The 15,216-nt window shown below is 39.0% G+C and overlaps 1 non-coding gene across 1 annotated transcript; it reads left to right on the forward strand.

Annotated features, from left to right (window-relative positions):
* Positions 1-3,719: 3,719 nt before the first annotated feature.
* On the forward strand, positions 3,720-3,827 carry LOC130977377 (small nucleolar RNA R71). The gene has a single exon (XR_009085070.1). It is a non-coding gene; the product is annotated as a small nucleolar RNA R71 (small nucleolar RNA).
* The last annotated feature ends 11,389 nt before the right edge of the window (positions 3,828-15,216 follow it).

Raw genomic sequence — 15,216 nt, forward strand, 5'->3', positions numbered from 1 at the left:
TAGGCGAGAACTGATGGCGGCATTCAAGAGAATCCGGAAGGTCTAACCTTGTCTGTGGTATTCTGAGTAGGATTCAATGATTGAATGACTGTGACGTGCTTCAAACTCCTGAGGGCGGGGCGTTAGTGACAGACGCAAAAGAATCACTGGATTCTATTCCGGCCTGATTGAGAACCGACAGATGAATTCCGCTATGACCGTGACAGGGCATATGCAATCGCTTTCAATGAGAGGATGGGAGGTAGCCACTGACAACGGTGAAACCCTACATGAGCTTGCCATGGAAAGGAGTAAGAAGGATTGGATGAAGACTGTAGGAAAGCAGAGAGACGGAAGGGAAGGCATCTTCATACGCTTATCTGAAGCTCTCACCAATGATATACATAAGTATCTCTATCTTTATCTTTATGCTTTATTCGTTTATCACTATACCCATTTGAGTCTGCCTGACTGAGATTTACAAGGTGACCATAGCTTGCTTCATACCACCAATCTCCGTGGGATCGACCCTTACTCACGTAAGGTATTACTTGGATGACCCAGTGCACTTGCTGGTTAGTTGTGCGAAGTTGTGTTTATGCCATGGTATTGAGCACCAAGTCTTTGGAGCCATTACTAGGGATTATTTGTGTATTAAAAAGTATTGATCACAATTTCGTGCACCAATGTCCATGAGGACTTGGTCCAACCTTTGATCAAAGTTGACCCTTCTAGTGTAGGGGCATGCATTTTCTTGCATTATTGGCAAGTGGAACGCCAACCTTACATTTTCCGGACTGAAATCTAAATATTTCCCCCGAACCATTGTGAGGTAATTCTTTGGATTCGGGTTCATACTTTGATCATGGTTCCTAGTGATCCATGCATTGGCATAGAACTCTTGAAGCATTAAGATTTTGACTTGTTGAATGGGGTTGGTAAGAACTTCCCAACCTCTTCTTTGGATTTCATGTCGGATCTCCGGATACTCATTTTTCTTGAGCATGAAAGGGACCTCAGGGATCACCTTCTTCTTGGCCACAACTTCATAGAAGTGGTCTTGATGGACCTTTGAGATGAATCTCTCTGTCTCCCATGACTCAGAGGTGGAAGCTTTTGTCTTCCCTTTCCTCTTTCTAGAGGTTTCTCCAGCCTTAGATGCCATAAATGGTTATGGAAAAACAAAAAGCAATTCTTTTACCACACCAAACGTAAAAGGTTTGCTCGTCCTCGAGCAAAAGAAGAAAGAAAGAAGGGGAAGAAGAAGGAAATAGAGGAGATGGAGTGTACGAGGTAGTTCGTCCAAGAGGGGGGAAAGGTGTTTGTGTTGTGTGAATATGAAGGAGTAGTGAGGGGTTTATATAGGGGTGAGGGAAGGGTTAGGTTTCGGTCATTAGGGTTGGGTTTGGGAGGGAAAAAGTGTTTGAATTTTTAAATTGAGGTAGGTGGGGGGTTTTTGGGGAAGAGATATGGAGGTGATTGGTAAAGAGGATATAGGGAAGAGGATATGATTTGATTGGGGAGTGAGAAAGAGAGAAAGGTGGTGTAGGTGGGGATCCTGTAGGGTCCACAAATCTTGAGGGGTCAAGGTTGTATCATCCTTGCTCCTATTAGGCGCACAAAACGCCTTTGCTGTGTAATCCTGGCATTTAACTCCAGACTGCTGCTTGTTTCTGGCATTAAACGCCAGCTTTTATTCCTTTCCTGGCATTAGACGCCAGGCTACAACCTGTTTCTGGCGTTTAACGCCAGATTGTAGCCTGTTTCAGGCATTTAACTCCCAGAATGGTGCCAGACTGGGCGTTAAACGCCCATTCTGCTACCCTTACTGGCATTTAAACGACAGTAAGTGTCTTCTCCAAGGTGTGTTATTTTTAATGCTGTTTTTTATTTTTCTTTAATTTTTGCAATTATTTTTGTGACTCCACATAATCATCAACCTAAAAAAAAAGAAAATAACATGAAATAACATGAAATAAAAATTGGGTTGCCTCCCAATAAGCGCTTCTTTAATGTCAATAGCTTGACAGTGGGCTCTCATGGAGCCTCACAGATATTCAGAGCATTGTTGGGACCTCCCAACACCAAACTTAGAGTTTGAATGTGGGGGTTCAACACCAAACTTAGAGTTTAGTTGTGGCCTCTCAACACCAAACTTAGAGTTTGGCTGTGAGGGCTTTGTTTGACTCTGTATTGAGAGAAGCTTTTCATGCTTCCTCTCCATGGTTGCAGAGGGAGATCCTTGAGTTTTAAACACAATGTAGTCCTCATTCAATTGAAGGACCAACTCTCCTCTGTCCACATCAATCACAGCCTTTGCTGTGGCTAGGAAAGGTCTTCCAAGGATAATGGATTCATCCTCATCCTTCTCAGTGTCTAGGATTATGAAATCAGCAGGGATGTAAAGGCTTTTGACCTTTACTAGCACGTCCTCTACTTGTTCATAAGCCTTTTTCATGGATTTTTCTACCATCTCTAATGAGAATGTGGCAGCCTGTACCTCAAAGATTCCCAGTTTCTCCATTACAGAGATTGGCATTAAATTTATGCCTGACCCCAGGTCATACAGAGCCTTCTCAAAGGTCATGGTACCTATGGTACAGGGAATTAGGAATTTACCAGGATCTTGTTTCTTTTGAGGTAATGTCTGCCTAACCAAGACATTCAGCTCATTAATGAGCCATGGAGGTTCATCCTCCCAAGTCTCATTACTAAATAACTTGGCATTTAGCTTCATGATTGCTCCAAGGTATTTAGCAACTTGCTCTTCAGTGACATCCTCATCCTCTTCAGAGGAAGAGTACTCATCAGAGCTTATGAATGGCAGAAGGAGGTTCAATGGAATCTCTATAGTCTCTAGGTGAGCCTCAGATTCCTTAGCTTCCTTAAATTGGGAACTCCTTTTTGTCCAGAGGACGTCCCAAGAGGTTTTCCTCACTAGGATTCACGTCCTCCTCCTCCTCTGTGTATTCGGCCACACCAAGTAAGGTTATGGCCTTGCACTCTCTTTTTGGGTTCTCTTCTATATTGCTTGGGAGAGTACTAGGAGGAGTTTCAGTGACTCTTTTACTCAGCTAGCCCACTTGTGCCTCCAAATTTTTAATGGAGGACCTTGTTTCATTCATGAAACTTAGAGTGGCCTTAGATAGATCAGAGACTATGTTTGTTAAGCTAGAGGGGCTCTGCTCAGAATTCTCTGTCTATTGCTGAAAAGATGATGGAAAAGGCTTGCTATTGCTAAACCTATTTCTTCCACCATTATTAAAGCCTTGTTGAGGCTTTTGCTGATCATTCCATGAGAAGTTTGGATGATTTCTCTATGAGGGATTGTAGGTGTTTCCATGGGTTTCACCCATGTATTTCACCTCTGCCATTGCAGGGTTCTCAGGATTATAGGCTTCTTCTTCAGAAGGTGCCTCATTAGTACTGTTGGATGCATTTTGCAGTCCATTCAGACTCTGAGAAATCTTGTTGACTTGATGAGTCAACATTTTGTTCTGAGCCAATATGGCATTCAGAGCATCAATTTCAAGAACTCCCTTCCTCTGAGGTATCCCATTATTCACAGGATTCCTTTCATAAGTGTACATGAACTGGTTATTTGCAACCATTTCAATGAGTTCATGAGCTTCTGCAGGCGTTTTCTTTAGGTGAATAGATCCACCTGCAGAATGGTCCAATGACATCTTAGACAATTCAGACAGACCATCATAGAATATATCCAGGATGGTCCATTCTGAAAGCATGTCAGAAGGACACTTTTTGGTCAGTTGCTTGTATCTCTCCCAAGCTTCATAGAGGGATTCACCTTCTTTCTGTTTGAAGGTTTGAATATCCACTCTAAGCTTACTCAGCTTTTAAGGAGGAAAGAACTTGGCTAAGAAAGCCGTGACCAGCTTATCTCAAGAGTTCAGGCTATCTTTAGGTTGAGAGTCCAACCATACTCTAGCTCTGTCTCTTACAGCAAAAGGGAAAAGTATGAGCCTGTAGACATCGGGATCAACCCCATTGGTCTTAACAGTATCACAGATATGCAAGAATTCAGTTAAGAACTGAAAAGGATCTTCTGATGGAAGTCCATAAAACTTGCAATTTTGTTGCATCAGAGAAACTAATTGAGGCTTTAGCTCAAAATTATTTGCTCCAATAATGGCAAAGATTGAGATGCTTCTTCCATGTATGTTGGAATTTGGTGCAGTAAAGTTACCAAGCATCTTCCTTGCATTGTTGTTGGGTTCGGCCATGTCTCTTTCTTTTTCAAAAATTTCAGTAAAGTCCTCTTTAGAGTGTTGTGTTTTAGCTGCTCTTAGCTTCCTCTTCAGAGTCCTTTCAGGTTCAGGATCTGCTTCAACAAGAATTTACTTGTCCTTGCTCCTGCTCATATAAAAAAGAAGAGAATAGACAAGAAGGGGAATCCTCTATGTCATAGTATAGAGATTCCTTTATGTGAGTAGAAGAAGAAAAGAATAGAAGAAGGAAAAGAGAAAAATTTGAACACAGAGGAAAGAGAGGGTTCGAATTATGAGTAGCAGAGAAGTGTTAGAAGATAAATAACTAAATAGAAAGAGATGAGAGAGAGAATTTCGAAAATTATTTTTGAAAAAAAGGTTAGTGATTTTCGAAAATTAAGAGAAGAAATAAAATGAAAATTAAAATTTTAAACAATTAGTTAAATAAAGATTTTTGAAAAAGAGGAAGGTGATTTTCGAAAATTAGAGAGAGAAAAGTAGTTAGGTGGTTTTGAAAAAGATAAGAACAAACAAAAAGTTAATTAGTTAGTTGAAAAAGATTTGAAAATCAATTTTGAAAAGATAAGAAGTTAGAAAAGATTTTGAAATTGATTTTGAAAAATATATGATTTGAAAAAAAAGATATGTTTGAAAACATATGATTGAAATTTATTTTAAAAAAAAGATTTGAAAAAGAAATTCAGAAAGATTTGATTTTTAAAATTAAAATTGAAACTAAAATATATGATTCTAGAATTTAAAGATTGAACATTTCTTAACAAGAAAGTAACAAACATCAAATTTTTGAATCAATCACATTAATTGTTAGTAAAGTTTTCAAAAATTATGAAATAAAATTAAGAAGAAGATTTTGAAAATCACTTTTTTAAAATTTTCGAAAATATTAAGAAAAAATTTAAAAAGATTTGATTTTTGAAAAAGATTTGAAGAGATAAGATTTTTAAAATTGAAATCTTGACTTGACTAACAAGAAACAACTTATTTCAAAAAATTTTGACTAAGTCAATCCCAAGATTTCGAAAATTAGGAGTAAAATAAGGAAAAGATATTTTTTATTTTTGAATTTTTAATGAGGAGAGAGAAAAATAACTAAATGACTCAAAATATAAAAATTATGAATCAAAACAAATGATGCATGCAAGAATACTATGAATGTCAATATAAACACCAAGAACACTTTGAAGATCAAGATGAACATCAAGACTTATTTTTGAAAAATTTTCAAGAAAAGAAAAACATGCAAGACACCAAACTTAGAGATTTTTCATGTTTAGACACTATGAATGCAAAAATACATATGAAAAACAACAAAAGATACAAAACAAGAAAATATGAAGATCAAACAAGAAGACTTATCAAAAGCAACTTGAAGATCATGAAGAATGCAATGCATGAATTTTCGAAAATTTCTAGAAAAATTAAAACATGTAATTGACACCAAACTCAAAACTTGACTCTAGACTCAAACAAGAAACACAAAAATATTTTTGATTTTATGATTTTATAATTTTTTTTTTGGATTTTTTGAAAAGTAATTTTGGAAAAACGAAAACAAAGAAAAATTTTGAAAGATTTTTGAAAACATTTTGAAAAGAAAATTACCTAATCTGAGCAACAAGATGAACCGTCAGTTCTCCAAACTCGAACAATCCTCGGCAACGGCGCCAAAAACTTGGTGCACGAGATTGTGATACACAATGGCACCAACAACTTGGTCGCACAATTGTAATCTCACTTCTTTCTCACAACTTCGCACAACTAACCAGCAAGTGCACTGGGTCGTCCAAGTAATAAACCTTACGTGAGTAAGGGTCGATCCCACGGAGATTTTCAGCTTGAAGCAAGCTATGGTCACCTTGTAAATCTCAGTCAGGCGGATTAAAATGGTTATGGAGTTTTAATACTTAAAATAGAAATAAAACATATAGTAAAGATAGAGATACTTATGTAAATCATTGCTGGGAATTTCAGATAAGTGTATGGAGATGCCTCATTCCTTTTAAATCTCTGCTTTCCTACCGCCTCCTTCCAATCCTTCATACTCTTTTCCATGGCAAGCTATTTGTAGGGCGTCACCGTTGTCAATGGCTACTTCCCATCCTCTCAGTGAAAAGGTCCTCTATTGTATCCTGCGTGGCTAATCAGCTATTGGTTCTCAATCATGTAGGAATAGGATTTACTATCCTTTTGTGTCTGTCACCATGCCCTACAGTCGCGAGTTTGAAGCTCGTCACAGTCATCCCATCCCAGATCCTACTCGGAATACCACAGACATGGTTTAGACTTTCCAGATCTAAAGAATGCTGCCAATGGATTCTAGCTTATACCACGAAGACTCTGATCTCACGGAATGGAAGGCTCGGTTGTCAGGCAAGGCAACCATGCATGGTGGACCAGGAATCCAAAAGATACACACTCTAGCTTTCGCGGGTAGAACGGAAGTGATTGTCAGGCACGCGTTCATAAGTAAGAATGGTGAGGAGTGTCACGGATCATCACAGTCATCAGGTTGAAGTGCGAATGAATATCTTAGAATAAGAATAAGCATGAATTGAATAGAAACCAGTAGTAATTGCATTAATACTCGAGGATCAGCAGAGCTCCACACCCTTAATCTATGGTGTGTAGAAACTCCACCATTGAAAATACATAAGAACAAGGTCTTGGCATGGCCGAATGGCCAGCCTCCCAAATGACATATGAATTCCAAAATAGGGAAAAAGACCCCTAGTACAATAGTAAAAAGTTCTATTTATAATAAACTAGTTACTAGGGTTACATAAATGAGTAAATGATGCAAAAATACACTTTCGGTTCCACTTGGTGTGTGCTTGGACTGAGCATTAAAGCTTTCACATGTGGAGGTCATCCTTAGAGTTAAACGCCAGTTTCTAACCTGTTTCTGGCGTTTAACTCTGCTTTGCAACTTGTTTCTGGCCTATAACACTAGAATAGGGCAGAAAGCTGGAGTTAAACGCCAGTTTGCGTCGTTTAAACTCGAACAAAGTATAGACTATTATATATTACTGGAAAGCCCGGAATGTCTACTTTCCAAAACAATTGAGAGCGCGCCATTTGGACTCCTGTAGCTCCAAAATTTATCATTTCGAGTGCAGGGAGGTCAGAATACAACAGCATCTGCAGCCCTTTTTAGCCTCTGAATCAGATTTTTTCTAAGGTCCCTCAATTTCAGCCAGAAAATACCTGAAATCATAGAAAAACACACAAACTCATAGTAAAGATCAGAAATGTGAATTTTTCTTAAAAACTAAAAAAATATACTAAAAACTAATTAAATCCTACAAAAAACTATGTAAAAACAATGCCAAAAAGTGTATAAATTATCCGCTCATCAGAAGGCTCTGTTGTCAGGAGAGGCAACCATGCACCGTCAACCAGGAGGCTAAGAGATATGCGTTCAAGCTTGTTTTCAGGTAGAACGGAAGTGGTTGTCAGGCACACGTTCATAAGTGAGAATGGTGATGAGTGTCACTTGATCATCACATTCATCATGTTGAAATGCAAATGGATATCTTAGAACAAGAGTAAGCTTGGATTGAATAGAAAATAGTAGTAATTGCATTAATTCATGAGGAACAGCAGAGCTCCACACCTTAATCTATAATGTGTAGAAACTCCACCGTTGAAAATACGTAAGTGATGAAACAATTGAAAAAGGGTTCAAAGACCTGATCCTAAGATCAAAGATGATCAGAAGATGAAAATACAATAGTAAAAGGTCCTATTTATTGTGAAATTGTAAGCTAGGGTTTACAGAAATAAGTAAATAATGCAGAAATCCACTTCTGAGTCCCACTTGGTGTGTGCTTGGGCTGAGAATTGAAGCTTTCACGTGCATAGGCTTTTTTTGGAGTTAAACGCCAGCTCTGGTGCTAGTTTGGGCATTTAACTCCAGCTTTTATGCCAGTTCTGGCGTTTAACGCCAAAAAAAGGTCTCTGACCGGCGTTTTGGCGCCAATTTGGGCCATCAAATCTCGGGCAAAGTATGGACTATCATACATTGCTGGAAAGCCGAAGATGTCTACTTTCCAACGCAATTGAGAGCGCGCCAGTTGGGCTTCTGTAGCCCCAGACAATAAACTTCGAGTGTAGAGAGGTCAGAATCCAATAGCATCTTCAGTCCTTTTTCAGCCTCTGAATCAGATTTTTGCTCAGGTCCCTCAATTTCAGCCAGAAAATACCTGAAATCATAGAAAAACACACAAACTCATAGTAAAGATCAGAAATGTGAATTTTTCTTAAAAACTAAAAAAATATACTAAAAACTAATTAAATCCTACAAAAAACTATGTAAAAACAATGCCAAAAAGTGTATAAATTATCCGCTCATCAGAAGGCTCTGTTGTCAGGAGAGGCAACCATGCACCGTCAACCAGGAGGCTAAGAGATATGCGTTCAAGCTTGTTTTCAGGTAGAACGGAAGTGGTTGTCAGGCACACGTTCATAAGTGAGAATGGTGATGAGTGTCACTTGATCATCACATTCATCATGTTGAAATGCAAATGGATATCTTAGAATAAGAGTAAGCTTGGATTGAATAGAAAATAGTAGTAATTGCATTAATTCATGAGGAACAGCAGAGCTCCACACCTTAATCTATAATGTGTAGAAACTCCACCGTTGAAAATACGTAAGTGATGAAACAATTGAAAAAGGGTTCAAAGACCTGATCCTAAGATCAAAGATGATCAGAAGATGAAAATACAATAGTAAAAAGTCCTATTTATTGTGAAATAGTAAGCTAGGGTTTACAGAAATAAGTAAATAATGCAGAAATCCACTTCTGAGTCCCACTTGGTGTGTGCTTGGGCTGAGAATTGAAGCTTTCACGTGCATAGGCTTTTTTTGGAGTTAAACGCCAGCTCTGGTGCTAGTTTGGGCATTTAACTCCAGCTTTTATGCCAGTTCTGGCGTTTAACGCCAAAAAAAGGTCTCTGACCGGCGTTTTGGCGCCAATTTGGGCCATCAAATCTCGGGCAAAGTATGGACTATTATACATTGCTGGAAAGCCGAAGATGTCTACTTTCCAACGCAATTGAGAGCGCGCCAGTTGGGCTTATGTAGCCCCAGACAATAAACTTCGAGTGTAGAGAGGTCAGAATCCAACAGCATCTTCAGTCCTTTTTCAGCCTCTGAATCAGATTTTTGCTCAGGTCCCTCAATTTCAGCCAGAAAATACCTAAAATCATAGAAAAACACACAAACTCATAGTAAAGATCAGAAATGTGAATTTTTCTTAAAAACTAAAAAAATATACTAAAAACTAATTAAATCCTACAAAAAACTATGTAAAAACAATGCCAAAAAGTGTATAAATTATCCGCTCATCAGAAGGCTCTGTTGTCAGGAGAGGCAACCATGCACCGTAAACCAGGAGGCTAAGAGATATGCGTTCAAGATTGTTTTCAGGTAGAACGGAAGTGGTTGTCAGGCACACGTTAATAAGTGAGAATGGTGATGAGTGTCACTTGATCATCACATTCATCATGTTGAAATGCGAATGGATATCTTAGAACAAGAGTAAGCTTGGATTGAATAGAAAATAGTAGTAATTGCATTAATTCATGAGGAACAGCAGAGCTCCACACCTTAATCTATAATGTGTAGAAACTCCACTGTTGAAAATACGTAAGTGATGAAACAATTGAAAAAGGGTTCAAAGACCTGATCCTAAGATCAAAGATGATCAGAAGATGAAAATACAATAGTAAAAGGTCCTATTTATTGTGAATTAGTAAGCTAGGGTTTACAGAAATAAGTAAATGATGCAGAAACCCACTTCTGAGTCCCACTTGGTGTGTGCTTGGGCTGAGAATTGAAGCTTTCACGTGCATAGACTTTTTTTGGAGTTAAACGCCAGCTCTGGTGCTAGTTTGGGCATTTAACTCCAGCTTTTATGCCAGTTCTGGCGTTTAACGCCAAAAAAAGGTCTCTAACCGGCGTTTTGACGCCAATTTGGGCCATCAAATCTTGGGCAAAGTATGGACTATTATACATTGCTGGAAAGCCAAAGATGTCTACTTTCCAACGCAATTGAGAGCGCGCCAATTGGGCTTCTGTAGCCTTAGACAATCAACTTCGAGTGTAGAGAGGTCAGAATCCAACAGCATCTTCAGTCCTTTTTCAGCCTCTGAATCAGATTTTTGCTCAGGTCTCTCAATTTCAGCCAGAAAATATCTAAAATCACAGAAAAACACACAAACTCATAGTAAAATCTAGAAATGTGATTTTTGCATAAAAACTAATAATTATATACTAAAAACTAACTAAATCATACAAAAAATACCTAAAAATAATGCCAAAAAGCGTATAAATTATCCGCTCATCAAAACACCAAACTTAAATTGCTGCTTGTCCCTAAGAAACTGAAAACAAAATAGAATAAAAAGAAGAGAATATACAATGAAACTCACAATATCAATGAAACTTAGTCCGAATTAGATGAGCAGGCTAGTAGCTTTTTGCTTCTGAATAGTTTTGGCATCTCACTTTATCCTTTGAAATTCAGAATGATTGTCATCTATAGGAGCTCAGAATTTAGATAGTGTTATTGATTCTCCTAGTTTAGTATATTGATTCTTGAACACAGCTACTTTATGAGTCTTGGCCGTGACCCTAAGCATCTTGTTTTCCAATATTACCACTGGATACATAAATGCCACAAACACATAACCGGATGAACCTTTTCAGATTATGACTCAGCTTTGCTAAAGTCCCCAGTTAGAGGTGTCCAGAGTTCTTAAGCACACTCCTTCTACTTTGGATCATGACTTCAACCACTCAGTCTCAAGCTTTTCACTTGGACCTTCATGACACAAGCACATGGTTAGGGACAGCTTGGTTTAGCCGCTTATGCCAGGATTTTATTCCTTTGGGCCCTCCTATCCATTAATCCTCAAAGCCTTGGATCCTTTTTACCCTTGCCTTTTGATTTTAAGGGCTATTGGCTTTTCCTGCTTGATTTTTCTTGTTCTTTAATTTTTTTCGCCATTTTTTTTGCAAGCTTTGTCATTCACTACTTTTTCTTGCTTCAAGAATCAATTTAATGATTTTTCAAATTATCAATAGCATTTCTCTTTGTTCATCATTCTTTCAAGAGCCAATAAATTTAACATTCATAAACTTCACTATAAAAAATATGCAATGTTCAAGCATTCATTCAGAAAACAAAAAGTATTACCACCACATCAAAATAATTAGACTAATTTCAAGATAAAAGTCGAAATCTATGTACTTCTTGTTCTTTTGTAATTAGCAACATTTTTTATTTAAGAAAGGTGAAGGATTTATGGGACATTCATAGCTTTAAGGCATAGACACTAGACACTAATGAGCATGCAATGAAGACACAAACATGGATAACACATAAAGCATAAAAATCAAAAAATAGAAAAATAAGAACAAGAAAATTAACGAACGGGTCCACCTTAGTGATAGCGGCTAGTTCTCCTTCTTGAAGATCCTATAGAGTGCTTGAGCTCCTCAATGTCTCTTCCTTGCCTTTTTTGCTCTTCCCTCATGGCTATTTGATCCTCTCTAATTTCACGGAGAATAATGGAGTGCTCTTGGTGCTCCATCCTTAGTTGCTCCATATTGGAACTCAAATCTCCCAAAGAGGTATTGAGTTGCTCCCAAAAGTTGTGTGGAGGAAAATGCATCCCTTAAGGCATCTCAGGGATTTCTTGATGAGGGACTTCCTCATGCTCTTGTTGAGGTCCATGAGTGGGTTCTCTTATTTGCTCCATCCTTTTTTTAGTGATGGGCTTGTCCTCTTCAATAAGGATGTCTTCCTCTATGTCAATTCCAGCTAAATTACATAGGTGATAGATGAGATGAGGGAAGTCTAACCTTGCTAAAATGGAGGTTTTGTCAGCCACTTTGTAGAGTTCTAGAGATATGACCTCATGAACTTCCACTTCCTCTCCAATCATGATGCTATGGATCTTGATAGCCTGATCTACAGTCACTTCGGTTCGGTTGCTAGTAGAAATGATGGAGCGTTGGATGAATTCCAACCATCCTCTAGCCACAGGTTTAAAGTCATGCCTTCTCAACTGAACTGCCTTGCCTTTGGAGTCTCTTTTCCACTGGGCTCCTTCTACACATATGTCCCTGAGGACTTGGTCCAATCTTTGATCAAAGTTGACCCTTATAGTGTAGGCGCATGCATCTCCTTGCATTATTGGCAAGTTGAATGCCAACCTTACATTTTCTGGACTGAAATCCAAGTATTTCCCCGAACCATTGTATGCCAATTCTTTGGGTTCGGGTTCACACATTGATCATGGTTCTTGGTGATCCATGCATTAGCATAGAACTCTTGAACCATTAAGATTCCGACTTGTTGAATGGGGTTGGTGAGAACTTCCCAACCTCTTTTTCGAATCTCATGTCGGATCTCTGGATACTCATTCCTTTTGAGCATGAAAGGGACCTCGGGGATCACTTTCTTCTTGGCCACAATTTCATATTAGTGTTCTTGATGGACCTTTGAGATGAATCTCTCCATCTCCCATGACTCAGAAGTGGAAGCTTTTGCCTTCCCTTTTCTCTTTCTAGAGGTTTCTCCGGCCTTAGGTGCAATAAATGGTTATGAAAACACAAAAAGCAATGCTTTTTCCACACCAAACTTAAAAGGTTTTCTCGTCCTCGAGCAAAAGAAGAAAGAATGATAGAGAAGAAGAAGAAGTGGAGGAGATGGAGAAGTGTGAGAGGTTCGGCCTAGGGGGAGAAGAGGTGTTTTTTATTTGTGAATTCGAAGGATGGATGAGGAGTTTATATAGGAGTGGAAAGAGAGGGTAGGGTTCGTGTATTAGGGGTTGGGTTTGGGAGGAAAAAGATTTGAATTTGGATGGTGAGGTAGGTGGGGTTTTTAGGAAAGAGTGGGTGGACGTGATTGGTGAAGGGTATTTGGGAAAGGGTGTTATTGGAATGTGTGAAGAAGAGATAGAGTGAGTTGAGGTAGGTGGAGATCCTGTGGGGTCCACAGATCCTGAAGTGTCAAGGATTTCTCATCCCTGCACCATTTTGGCGTGTAAACGCCCCGTGAGTGCTAATACTGGCGTTAAACACCAGATTGCTGCCCATTTCTGGTGTTTAACGCTAGCTTTTCTTCCCTTTTCTAGCGTTAAACGCTAGTTTGGTGCCCTTTTCTGGTGTTAAATACCCAGAATGGTGCCAGACTAGGCGTTTAACGCCCATTTTGCTACCCTTACTGGCGTTTAAACACCAGTAAGCTCCTCCTCCAGGGTGTGCTATTTTTAATGCTATTTTTGAGTTTGCTTTGATTTTTGCAGTTGTTTTTGTGACTCCATGATGAGCGGATAATTTGTACACTTTTTGGCATTGTTTTTAGTATGTTTTTAGTATCTTTTAGTTAGTTTTTAGTATATTTTTATTAGTTTTTAATTAAAATTCACTTTTCTGGACTTTACTATGAGTTTGTGTGTTTTTCTGTGATTTCAGGTATTTTCTGACTGAAATTGAAGGTTCTGAGCAAAAATCTGATCCAGAGACTGAAAAGGACTGCAGATGCTGTTGGATTCTGACCTCCCTGCACTCGAAGCGGATTTTCTGGAGCTACAGAAGCCCAATTGGCGCGCTCTCAACGGTGTTGGAAAGTAGACATCCAGGGCTTTCCAGCAATATATAATAGTCCATACTTTGCCCAAGATTTGATGGCCCAAACCTGCGTAGCAAACCGGCCTCAGAAATTCCAGCGTTAAACGCCGGAACTGGCATAAAACTTGGAGTTAAACGCCCAAACTGGCATGAGAACTGGCGTTTAACTCCAAAAAACGTCTCTACACATAAAAGCTTCAATGCTCAGCCCAAGCACACACCAAGTGGGCCCGGAAGTGGATTTTTCTGTCATTTACTCATGTCTGTAAACCTTAGGATACTAGTTTACTACTTATAGGACCTTTTGACTTTGTAATCAGTACGGAATGCGACCTTATGACATTGTACACCTTTTCTTCCACAGCATGAGTCTCTAAACCCCATGGTTGGGGGTGAGGAGCTCTGCTGTGTCTTGATGGATTAATGCAATTACTACTGTTTCTCATTCAATCATGCTTGCTTCCATTCTAAGATAATACTTGTTCTTAACCCGGATGAATGTGATGATCAGTGACAATCATCATCATTCTCAACTATGAACATGTGCCTGACAACCACCTCTGTTCTACCTTAGACTAAGTAGTTATCTCTTGGATTCTTTTATCGGAATCTTCGTGGTATAAGCTAGACTGATGGCGGCATTCAAGAGAATCCGGAAGGTCTAAACCTTGTCTGTGGTATTCTGAGTAGGATTCAATGACTGAATGACTGTGACGTGCTTCAATCTCCTGAAGGCGGGGCGTTAGTGACAGACGCCAAAAGAATCACTGGATTCTACTCCGGTCTGATTGAGAACCGACATATGGAATGCCGTGCCGTGACAGGGCATTAGGAATCGTTCCAATGAGAGGATGGGAGGTAGCCACTGACAACGGTGAAACCCTACACACAGCTTGCCATGGAAGGAGACTTGCGTGTTTGATAAAGAAGACAGTAGGAAAGCAGAGACTCAGAAGATGGAGCATCTCCAAACCTCAACCTATTCTCCATTACTGCAAAACAAGTAACCATTTCATGTTCTTTTGCTTTTCACAATCAATCCTGATAATTTCTGATATCCTGACTAAGATTTACAAGATAACCATAGCTTGATTCAAGCCGACAATCTCCGTGGGATCGACCCTTGCTCACGCAAGGTATTACTTGGACGACCCAGTGCACTTGCTGGTTAGTTGTGCGGGATTGCAAAAGTGTTATTGCAATTTCGTGCACCAAGTTTTTGGCGCCGTTGCCGGGGATTGTTCGAGTTTGGACAACTGACGGCTTATCTTGTTGCTTAGATTAGGACTGTTTTATTTTTGTTGGTTTAGAGTCTTTTAGTTGAGTCTAGTTTCATATTCTAAGT

This window comes from Arachis stenosperma, chromosome 4 (genome assembly GCF_014773155.1).
Source record: "Arachis stenosperma cultivar V10309 chromosome 4, arast.V10309.gnm1.PFL2, whole genome shotgun sequence".
Lineage (NCBI taxonomy): Eukaryota > Viridiplantae > Streptophyta > Magnoliopsida > Fabales > Fabaceae > Arachis > Arachis stenosperma.